A 13,078-nucleotide genomic window follows, 5' to 3' on the forward strand; every position below is an offset into this window, starting at 1 on the left:
GTCCTTAGGTTAGTTAGGTTCAAGTAGTTCTAAGTTCTAGGGGACTGATGACCTCAGAAGTTAAGTCCCATAGTACTCAGAGCCATTTGAACCATTTTTTTGTCGTCTTGGCAAATAGCATTACAGGAGAGCTTCTGTAAAGTTTGGAAGGTAGGAGGCGAGGTACTGGCAGAAGTAATGCTGTGAGGACGGGGCGTGAATCGTGCATGGGTAGCTCAGTTGGTAGAGCACCTGCCTGCGAAAGGCAAAGGACCCGAATTCGAGTCTCGGCCCGGCACACAGTTTTAATCTGCCAGGAAGTTTCAGCATTACATGAAGTTAGCGGGAAGTACACAGCCATTGTATGCAGAGTCAGAAGCTTTGAATTTTGTGTTTTGGTGTTCGGCTTGAACATGAGTGTGGGTATTTTCATTTCCACGTTAGACAAACTTTTGTTAAATTTCAATCGCCTATTTTCTCCTCCGATTACGAAAATACTTTTTTCGCGGCCACCAACATCGGGAGAAATGATCGTCATAACAAAATAAGAAGAACCAGAGCTCGCTCAGAAAGATTTAAATGCTCGTTTTTCTCGCGCACCGTTCGAGAGTGGGACGGTAGAGAAATAGCTTCAAGGTGGTTCGATGAACCCTCTACCCAGTTAGTCATCTGTGAATTGAGGCGTAATCATGTAGGTGTTGATGCTTGTGGATGTATATACAGAATTCGCCAGTAGAGTCACTCTCTATGTTGATGACTTGCCAACAGCTACTCCCACATGGGAAGAACATGTGAGGCTTCTGGCACACGTACTATACCGATTTGCAAAATATGGGGCACAGCTAATTTAGCAAATTCGGAGTTTAGCAAAGAAAAGGTCAAATTCCTGTGTCATACTATCTCGGCATTTCCTGGATCAGACATCTGCCACCAACAAAAAATAAAAAGCAACTCAAGGTATATTTGGGTTTGGTTTCATTTTTTAGGCAATTCATTCCAGATCAGTTACTGAATAGTGACGCATTGCTGAATATTTTGAGGCCAAACAATCCATGGATGTGGACCATTCAATGTCAAGCAGACTTCAACAAAATAAAGGAAGCCTTACTATGTGCAAACATACCACATTACCCTGACGTGTCACAGGATTTTTGCTTGAGTACAGGTGCATCTTCACAGGGACTAGTTAGCACGCTTATTTCAAATCACTGAGACGATGGGGAACCGACACCCAAGATAATCTGTTTTGCTAGTCGAACACTTTCTGAATCAGAGCAATCATACTCCGTGACAGACCTCAAATCATACTCCGTGACATACCTCGAGGCTCTCGGGGTTACATGGTCATTTAGGAAATTTAAGTACTACTTATGGAGCAAGCACACCAAAGTCTCTTGTGACCATTAAGCGCTTTCTTTCCTGTTGACATGCAACTTATTACAATGAAGGTTATCCAGGTAGTGCAGGAGTTCAGTTCACATACATGAAGGGTAAACAAAACGTAATCACATATGGCTTTTCAAGGTCACCTCAAGAGCTCCATAAATTCTTCGAAATCACGGAACATAATCCTGAAATTAGGATTCTGCTTATGCAGGACAAGACACAACAACCCAACAACCATATTATGTGAAGACGTTTAAGAGTTTGGAGCAATTTCAAGAGGCAGACCTGTGATGGAGAAAGGTAAGGTAGAAACTGTCTGAAAGTAACGACGAAAATTTGAAGAAATTCTATACTATATACAAGAGAGTCCTTCTTCATCTGCATACACCGAATCAAGAACAATGGTGTGTGCGTTTACCGGAAAGTTAAGTAGGTGATTTCATTTTGTGCACTCACAACGTATGGGGTCACTACGAGCTTTCCAAATGCACAAACAAGGTAAGTACGTACTACTATTTTGCCAACTTGCGGAGAAGAGTTTTCCAAGTAATTCGGCAGTGCATTACTTGCGAAGAGACGAAATTCTCAAACAAGTTCAAATGGTTCAAATGGCTCTGAGCACTATGGGACTCAACTGCTGAGGTCATTAGTCCCCTAGAACTTAGAACTAGTTAAACCTAACTAACCTAAGGACATCACAAACATCCATGCCCGAGGCAGGATTCGAACCTGCGACCGTAGCGGTCTTGCGGTTCCAGACTGCAGCGCCTTTAACCGCACGGCCACTTCGGCCGGCTCTCAAACAAGTCCAAGTCGATTGATCTATATCCTATACTGCCCACAAAATCCTTAGAATTTGTGTCCTTGGATGCTGCTGGACCCTATACACAAAGGAAGGGAGGTGTCAGATATGTCATTGCCTTGTATGATGTTTTCACAAAATATGTTAAATATGATAAGTTGTACGCAGTGCGGTTTGTGACTGCAGGTTCTATTATTAGGAGGATTATGGAAGATTATTTCCCGAGACTGTGGAAGCCAGACGTATTGTTAACGGACAATGCATCGCATTTTGTAGGCACCAGATGGAAGTAATTTACTAACACAAACAAGATAAAACGAATACTGGTATCCGGTTTTCACCCGAAGGCAAGTCCAATAGAAAGGATAGCCAAAGAATTTAACAGGTTTATATGCACCTACGCACCCCAGAAGCACACAAGTTTGTCTCACCATTTCAACAAATCTTCAACAACTTACCACACACTTCAACCTATTTTACACCTACAGAATTGATGTTGAAAAGAAGTCTACAAGTGGGAGAAACCATAGCCAAAGATACCCAGGGGAGTTGAAGAAAAAGTAAGCCAGGCCTTGATTAATCTGAAGCAAAGGGCTGAGAAGAGGAAAATGTCGTACGACAAAAGATTAGGGCGCATTGTACCATTTAAGGCAGGACAAGAGGTGTTACTACAAATGCACCCTAAATCTACTAAATATGGGAAGGTCAATCGTAAATGGCAGTTTTATGCACAGGGCCATTTGTAGTTATTAAAAATTCCACATCTAGGTGCATACAGATTAGTCTACCCTAATAGGGGCATTGACAAGGGACTTTATCCACTCAAGGATCGAAGATGATTGGACAAAGGTCAAACCTCACTTGAAGTACTGTACATGAACAACTGAAATATTTCAATACAATACATAGATAACAATTGTTCGCTTAGTTTTATTTTATTTATTTATATGTTAAATATGATAAGTTGTACGCAGTGCGGTTTGTGACTGCAGGTTCTATTATTAGGAGGATTATGGAAGATTATTTCCCGAGACTGTGGAAGCCAGACGTATTGTTAACGGACAAGGTACGTTACAATAGTTTAAGATTCTGTTTGATATCAAACACGGTTGCAGTGATGCCGATTCATTCTACAATAGGTACATTTCCCAAATACAATATGATGATGCACTTAAGAAGTAAACACGTGAAGTAGCATTACAAGCCAGAGAGGACACCCAGGCGTAGTAGCAGCTAACAAATAGGTCAGCAACCTCATTGCAAGCGCAGAAACAGTTCAGTCCAATACGCCAGATGGAATAGAAGCTGTATTCTGGAGGTTTTGATATAAGTTAATTACTCTTAAAATGAAGGTGTCTACACTATAAGGGTAATACAGTAAGGAGGTATAAAAATTTACAGATGAAGAAAAAATAACTAACTACAAGAACCTACGTATATAATACACTACTATTTATAGTATTTTCAAATTTACACGGTAGTTGTGTACACAATGAATAAAACACTACAGCGAAAGTATCTATGTACAACGAAAAAAATAATAATTGTAGAAGTATGGTCACATTCAAAATAAACTATACGAGGTATGAGGTTGTGCCCGTCTACAACACTTATTAATTGCAGATGTAATCGTACGCGAATGTGGAAGTACTGAAATAGTAGAAACGACGGACATGCTCTGAATATTTGCGCTCTTATAAAAGAACAGGTTTTGAGAACTGAAAAGGAGTTGATGAATTTCCTCGTCCAAGTTGATGAAATGTATGACGAGATAAAAGAAATTATTCAGGTAGTGAAGGGAGACGAAAATTTAATAGTCATAGGTGACTGGAATTCGTCAGTAGGAAAAGGGAGAGAAGGAAACATAGTAGGTGAATATGGACTGGGGGGAAGAAATGAAAGAGGAAGCCGCCTTGTAGAATTTTGCACAGACCATTACTTAATCATAGCTAACACTTGGTTCAAGAATCATAAAAGAAGGTTGTATACCTGGAAGAATCCTGGAGATACTAATAGGTATCAGATAGATTATATAATGGTAAGACAGTGATTTAGGAACCAGGTTTTAAATTGTAAGACATTTCCAGGGGCAGATGTGGATTCTGACCACAATCTATTGGTTATGAACTGCAGATTGAAACTGAAGAAACTGCAAAAAGGTGGGAATTTAAGGAGATGGGACCTGGATAAACTGAAAGAACCAGAGGTTGTAGAGAGTTTCAGGGAGAGCATAAGGGAACAATTGACAGGAATGGGGGAAAGAAATACAGTAGAAGAAGAATGGGTAGCTCTGAGGGATGAAGTAGTGAAGGCAGCAGAGGATCAAGTAGGTAAAAAGACGAGGGCTAATAGAAATCCTTGGGTAACAGAAGAAATATTGAATTTAATTGATGAAAGGAGAAAATATAAAAATGCAGTAAATGAAGCAGGCAAAAGGGAATACAAACGTCTCAAAAATGAGATAGACAGGAAGTGCAAAATGGCTAAGCAGGGATGGCTAGAGGACAAATGTAAGGACGTAGAGGCTTGTCTCACTAGGGGTAAGATACTGCCTACAGGAAAATTAAAGAGACCTTTGGAGAGAAGAAAACCACTTGTATGAATATCAAGAGCTCAGATGGCAACCCAGTTCTAAGCAAAGAAGGGAAGGCAGAAAGGTGGAAGAACAGGTATATAGAGGGTTTATACAAGGGCGATGTACTTGAGGACAATATTATGGAAATGGAAGAGGATGTAGATGAAGATGAAATGGGAGATAAGATACTGCGTGAAGAGTTTGACAGAGCACTGAAAGACCTGAGTCGAAACAAGGCCCCGGGAGTAGACAACATTCCATTAGAACTACTGACAACCTTGGGAGAGCCAGTCATGACAAAACTCTACCATCTGGTGAGCAAGATGTATGAGACAGGCGAAATACCCACAGACTTCAAGAAGAATATAATAATTCCAATACCAAAGAAAGCAGGTGTTGACAGATGTGAAAATTACCGAACTATCAGTTTAATAAGTCACAGCTGCAAAATACTAACGCGAATTCTTTACAGACGAATGGAAAAACTGGTAGAAGCGGACCTCGGGGAAGATCAGTTTGGATTCCGTAGAAATGTTGGAACACGTGAGGCAATATTAACGTTACGAATTATCTTAGAATAAAGATTAAGAAAAGGCAAACCTACGTTTCTAGCATTTGTAGACATAGAGAAAGCTTTTGACAACGTTAACTGGAATACTCTCTTTCAAATTCTGAAGGTGGCAGGGGTAAAATACAGGGAGCGAAAGGCTATTTACAATTTGTACAGAAACCAGATGGCAGTTATAAGAGTCGAGGGGCATGAAAGGGAAGCAGTGGTTGGGAAAGGAGTGAGACAGGGTTGTAGCCTCTCCCCGATGTTATTCAATCTGTATATTGAGCAAGCAGTAAAAGAAACAAAAGAAAAATTCGTAGTAGGTATTAAAATTCATGGAGAAGAAGTAAAAACTTTGAGGTTCGCCGAACTACAAGAACCGAACTACAAGAACCTACGTATATAATACACTACTATTTATAGTATTTTCAAATTTACACGGTAGTTGTGTACACAATGAATAAAACACTACAGCGAAAGTATCTATGTACAACGAAAAAAATAATAATTGTAGAAGTATGGTCACATTCAAAATAAACTATACGAGGTATGAGGTTGTGCCCGTCTACAACACTTATTAATTGCAGATGTAATCGTACGCGAATGTGGAAGTACTGAAATAGTAGAAACGACGGACATGCTCTGAATATTTGCGCTCTTATAAAAGAACAGGTTTTGAGAACTGAAAAGGAGTTGATGAATTTCCTCGTCCAAGTTGATGAAATGTATGACGAGATAAAAGAAATTATTCAGGTAGTGAAGGGAGACGAAAATTTAATAGTCATAGGTGACTGGAATTCGTCAGTAGGAAAAGGGAGAGAAGGAAACATAGTAGGTGAATATGGACTGGGGGGAAGAAATGAAAGAGGAAGCCGCCTTGTAGAATTTTGCACAGACCATTACTTAATCATAGCTAACACTTGGTTCAAGAATCATAAAAGAAGGTTGTATACCTGGAAGAATCCTGGAGATACTAATAGGTATCAGATAGATTATATAATGGTAAGACAGTGATTTAGGAACCAGGTTTTAAATTGTAAGACATTTCCAGGGGCAGATGTGGATTCTGACCACAATCTATTGGTTATGAACTGCAGATTGAAACTGAAGAAACTGCAAAAAGGTGGGAATTTAAGGAGATGGGACCTGGATAAACTGAAAGAACCAGAGGTTGTAGAGAGTTTCAGGGAGAGCATAAGGGAACAATTGACAGGAATGGGGGAAAGAAATACAGTAGAAGAAGAATGGGTAGCTCTGAGGGATGAAGTAGTGAAGGCAGCAGAGGATCAAGTAGGTAAAAAGACGAGGGCTAATAGAAATCCTTGGGTAACAGAAGAAATATTGAATTTAATTGATGAAAGGAGAAAATATAAAAATGCAGTAAATGAAGCAGGCAAAAGGGAATACAAACGTCTCAAAAATGAGATAGACAGGAAGTGCAAAATGGCTAAGCAGGGATGGCTAGAGGACAAATGTAAGGACGTAGAGGCTTGTCTCACTAGGGGTAAGATACTGCCTACAGGAAAATTAAAGAGACCTTTGGAGAGAAGAAAACCACTTGTATGAATATCAAGAGCTCAGATGGCAACCCAGTTCTAAGCAAAGAAGGGAAGGCAGAAAGGTGGAAGAACAGGTATATAGAGGGTTTATACAAGGGCGATGTACTTGAGGACAATATTATGGAAATGGAAGAGGATGTAGATGAAGATGAAATGGGAGATAAGATACTGCGTGAAGAGTTTGACAGAGCACTGAAAGACCTGAGTCGAAACAAGGCCCCGGGAGTAGACAACATTCCATTAGAACTACTGACAACCTTGGGAGAGCCAGTCATGACAAAACTCTACCATCTGGTGAGCAAGATGTATGAGACAGGCGAAATACCCACAGACTTCAAGAAGAATATAATAATTCCAATACCAAAGAAAGCAGGTGTTGACAGATGTGAAAATTACCGAACTATCAGTTTAATAAGTCACAGCTGCAAAATACTAACGCGAATTCTTTACAGACGAATGGAAAAACTGGTAGAAGCGGACCTCGGGGAAGATCAGTTTGGATTCCGTAGAAATGTTGGAACACGTGAGGCAATATTAACGTTACGAATTATCTTAGAATAAAGATTAAGAAAAGGCAAACCTACGTTTCTAGCATTTGTAGACATAGAGAAAGCTTTTGACAACGTTAACTGGAATACTCTCTTTCAAATTCTGAAGGTGGCAGGGGTAAAATACAGGGAGCGAAAGGCTATTTACAATTTGTACAGAAACCAGATGGCGGTTATAAGAGTCGAGGGGCATGAAAGGGAAGCAGTGGTTGGGAAAGGAGTGAGACAGGGTTGTAGCCTCTCCCCGATGTTATTCAATCTGTATATTGAGCAAGCAGTAAAAGAAACAAAAGAAAAATTCGTAGTAGGTATTAAAATTCATGGAGAAGAAGTAAAAACTTTGAGGTTCGCCGATGACATTGTAATTCTGTCAGAGACAGCAAAGGACTTGGAAGAGCAGTTAAACGGAATGGACAGTGTCTTGAAAGGAGGATATAAGATGAACATCAACAAAAGCAAAACGAGGATAATGGAATGTAGTCAAATTAAATCGGGTGATGCTGAGGGGATTAGATTAGGAAATGAGACACTTAAAGTAGTAAAGGAGTTTTGCTATTTAGGGAGTAAAATAACTGATGATGGTCGAAGTAGAGAGGATATAAAATGTAGACTGGCAATGGCAAGGAAATCGTTTCTGAAGAAGAGAAATTTGTTAACATCGAGTATAGATTTAAGTGTCAGGAAGTCGTTTCTGAAAGTATTTGTATGGAGTGTAGCCATGTATGGAAGTGAAACATGGACGATAACCAGTTTGTACAAGAAGAGAATAGAAGCTTTCGAAATGTGGTGCTACAGAAGAATGCTGAAGATAAGGTGGGTAGATCACGTAACTAATGAGGAGGTATTGAATAGGATTGGGGAGAAGAGAAGTTTGTGGCACAACTTGACTAGAAGAAGGGATCGGTTGGTAGGACATGTTTTGAGGCATCAAGGGATCACAAATTTAGCATTGGAGGGCAGCGTGGAGGGTAAAAATCGTAGAGGGAGACCAAGAGATCAACACACTAAGCAGATTCAGAAGGATGTAGGTTGCAGTAGGTACTGGGAGATGAAGAAGCTTGCACAGGATAGAGTAGCATGGAGAGCTGCATCAAACCAGTCTCAGGACTGAAGACCACAACAACAACAACAACAACAGTACTTAAAATAAAAAGTTGTGTGTGTGAGGGGAAAAATGGTAAGTTAGTAAGCCAAGGATCGACTACGTTCTTAGTTTATCACTTATTATTAAGTTTCTTTTCCAAGTAACGATACAAGGACACGTCCTGGTAAAGGCAGGAAGGAGAATTTAGGTAGCTGATACCAAAAAACGGCCCACACCGCAAATAAATATGTGTATGAATGTGTATGTGAAAAGATTACAGTTCGTAGAATGTTGTTAAATGAAGTTTAGGTCTGGTACTACCAAGGGAAAAAAGGGGTTAGGCCACATATTAATAAAGCGCAAACTACTGATGTGAACGCCAAATACGAGTATTCATGATGCATTTACACAGGATGACGACTTATCTGAAAGTTCTTCTACAATATTTTCTAGGCACAACCTACGTAGTTGCATATTTAAGTATATTATATACACAAGGTGGTATCCTGAAGATGGATATAAGCTGGGAAAACAGGTACTTTCAAACAAATAATATTGATAATTTATGTGACACTGTACTGTGAGATTTCTGCAGTTAGTTCAGCAAACAGTAAGTAAGTAGTTTCACAAAGATGCAACCAAGTGTGTGGGAAGAGTTTACTCAATTATTCTATGGTATGTAGGCGATGGATTTCAGTAGCAGATAAAAAAATTCTTCTTTTCATTCCCTGTAGATCAGTAAACGCATTCCTAGTAGACTTGGGAGGGTGGGGATAAGCGTAGCTATTTTTGTTTGTGTTGGTTCACGTGTAAGAAGATTTCTTCTCTTTATCAATCTGGATTTACAGGAACGAGTCAGACGAAATGTGAGAACAGTGGTTTATATATATTACTCGAATGTATATTGCTCTTTCAACCCAGAAATTGAAAAAAAAGAATTTTAATTGTTATTCTGTGTAAGGTAATACTATTGCAAGAACTCAGAAATTAAGAGAGTTACCTGTTCATGGAAAAACTGTAAGAGAAAAGTAGCCTTTGATTGGTCAGAGAAAATGCAAGTATTGTGTATTTAAAATGTCATAAGAAGTTACTACTGGCCATTAAAATTGCTACACCAAGAAGAAATGCAGATGATAAACGGGTTTTCATTTGACAAATATATTATACTAGAACTGACATGTGATTACATTTTCACGCAATTTGGGTGCATAGATACTGAGAAATCAGTACCCAGAACAACCACCTCTGGCCGTAATAACGGCCTTGATACGCCTGGGCATTGAGTTCAACAGAGCTTGGATGGCGTGTACAGGTACAGCTGCCCATGCAGCTTCAACACGATACCACACTTCATCAAGAGTAGTGACGGGCGTATTCTGACGAGCCAGTTGCTCGGCCACCATTGACCAGACGTTTTCAGTTGGTGAGAGATCTGGAGAATGTGCTGGCCAGGACAGCAGTCGAACATTTTCTGTATCCAGAAAGGCCCGTACAGGAGCTGCAAAATGCGGTCGTGCATTATCCTGCTGAAATGTAGGGTTTCGCAGGGATCGAATGAAGGGTCGAGCCACGGGTCATAACACATCTGAAATGTGAGGCCCACTGTTCAAAGTGCCGTCAATGCGAACAAGAGGTGACCGAGACGTGTAACCAATGGCACCCGATACCATCACGCCGGGTGATACGCCAGTATGGCGACGACGAATACACGCTTCCAATGTGCGTTCACCGCGATGTCGCCAAACACGGATGCGACCATCATGATGCTGTAAACAGAAACTGGATTCATACGAAAAAATGACGTTTTGCCATTCGTGCACCCAGGTTCGTCGTTGAGTACACCATAGCCGGCGCTCCTGTCTGTGATGCAGAATCAAGGGTAACCGCAGCCATGGTCTCCGAGCTGATAGTCCATGTTCCTGCAAACGTCGTCGAACTGTTCGTGCAGATGGTTGATGTCTTGCAAACGTCCCCATCTGTTGATTCAGGGATGGAGACGTGGCTTCACGATCCGTTACAGCCATGCGGATAAGATGCTTGTCATCTCGACTGCTAGTGATACGAGACCGTTGGGATCCAGCACGGCGTTCCGTATTACCCTCCTGAATCCACCGATTCTATATTCTGCTAACAGTCATTGGATCTCGACCAACGCGAGCTGCAATGTCACGATACGATAAACCGCAATGGCGGTAGGCTACAATCCGACCTTTATCAAAGTCGGAAACGTGATGGTACGCATTTCTCATCCTTACACAGGCATCACAACAACGTTTCACCAGGCAACGCTGGTCAGCTGCTGTTTGTGTATGAGAAATCGGTTGGAATCTTTCCTTTTGTCAGCACGTTGTAGGTGTCGCCACCGGCGCCAACCTTTTGTGAATGCTCTGAAAAGCTAATCATTTGCATATCACAGCATCTTCTTCCTGTCGGTGAAATTTCGCGTCTGTAGCACGTCGTCTTCGTGGTGTAGCAATTTTAATGGCCAGTAGCGTATAATACGCGTCCCAGCGGCGAAAATTAAATCTTAAAGAACATGCAGTGATATTGAAATATTGTTTTATGCACGAGTTATAAATGTTATAATAAATCTAGATGCGGAAATGTATAAAGTGTACAATATATGTACCCAACGTTTCAGCAAGACGTAGATATAGATTTATGTATGCTTAGGTTAAATCAAATGATGTTGGACTCTAATGCTTATTTATGTTATTTGAAACAATATATGTATTGACAAAAAAGTCGTCAAGAGGAACTATACAATTAATAAATGCTTGGCGTGTGCTGTAAAAAGGTTACATTGACGTGTATCATAGTGAGTGGAAATGCAAGTGCTCACGTTTTCGGTTCGTTTGTAGCGACGAGGGATGCTAGACTTTGCTTCATGGGACCGTATAAGGTGAAAACGTTTACGACTTTACCTGACATTTGACAAGATCTCGACGTGATGCTGGCGGGCTGGCCTTGGACACTGAAATATATGACGCACGACGTGGTTCCGGTACCGTAGATCGGAAACGACGGGGCTTTCCGTTCCAGTATCAGAAACCCAATCACGCACTCGCTTGTACACACTATACTACGGAACAGTTCTATGGACATTTTGACGACATAAGACTCGTTGTTATCTAAAATGTGTGAAAACAATGTGTACCGCCTAGCCATGTTGCAACAACGGATTTACGAGGTGCGTGCGCAACAAACTTCGCTTAAGGGGGGTAGGACGTCAAGCGGCCCGACTTGGAGCAAGACAGGCACCGCAGGACATTTTAATTCCCACTGTCTATACTTTTACAAATACATTCATAAAACTTTGTCAGCATGACCAGCAGGGATTCAGGATTCACACTCATAGTAGTGGAAGTTCAAAAACATGACAAAATAATTTTTTTTACATGTGAAATTTCATCATTTTTTTAGTTTACTACTGGTAGCATTTGTTGCTATAGGTACACTTTTCTTTGTAAGTAAGAGAGATTGTTCGATTAATTTTGCACAGCACGCAAACCATACTTACAGGTGTATGAAACTCTAGAATTTATTTAATTTATGAAAACATGAATTAGCTGTTGCATTTTAAACTTCATGTTTAGAAAAACACTCAACTCTTATAGTGAATTACCTCAATTTTTACCACAGTTTTTAATAGATTTGGAAAATTCTAGAGTTTCATACACATGTTAACATGGTTTGTATGCTGTGCAAAATTCATTGAACAATCTCTCTTACTTGTGAAGAGAAGTGTAACTATAGCAACAAATGCAGCCAATAGTAAGTGAAAAAATGCTGAAATTTCACAAGCAAAAAAATATTTATTCTGTTACGTGTTTGAACTTCCACTGTTATAAGTATGAATCCTGAATCCTTCCTAGTCATGCTGACAAAGTTTTATGAATTTATTGGTAAAATTATAGACAGTGGTGCCTGTCTTGCTCCAAGTCGGGCCGCTTGACGTGCTATCCCCCTTAACGAGTGTGAGCATAGCCCCGCAAGAGCCGTGTAGCGGTTACTTCGCAATAATGCAGCCGCGGACTGTACCTCTTAACATGCCTTTTGTTGCGGCATGGCTTTGGAAAATTAAACTTCCAGAATACGTATACAAAACAGTAAAACAAGAGTGGCACGTCTAGGGTATACACTAATATAAGATTGGCCATCAATAAAGGTATTTTAAACACCCGATAAGGCCAAAGATACAATACGAGTTATAACCGAAAATAAATTTTAATATGTTATGATTGTAGGTACACATATGCTCATAAATTAAGGATAATTGCAGAATGTGGTGCCACACAACGTGGCACTACACAAAACTGCCGCTAATAGCACAGGCACACACACGACACAGTCTGTAAGTCCACAGTATTGGGGATAAGTTGAGGAAACCGTCCCGAAACACATGTGCTACAAAACGCCACTGTTTCCTGCGCATGTACCCCGAAATCAATATTGGATATGATCACCATGCACACGTACACAGGCCGCACAACGAGTTGGGATACTCTGGATCAGGTGGTCGAGCAGCTGCTGGGGTATAGCCTCCCTTCTTGCACCAGTGCCTCTCGGAGCTTCTGAAGTGTCGTAGTGAA

This window comes from Schistocerca nitens, chromosome 4 (assembly GCF_023898315.1).
Source record: "Schistocerca nitens isolate TAMUIC-IGC-003100 chromosome 4, iqSchNite1.1, whole genome shotgun sequence".
In the NCBI taxonomy this organism is placed as follows: domain Eukaryota; kingdom Metazoa; phylum Arthropoda; class Insecta; order Orthoptera; family Acrididae; genus Schistocerca; species Schistocerca nitens.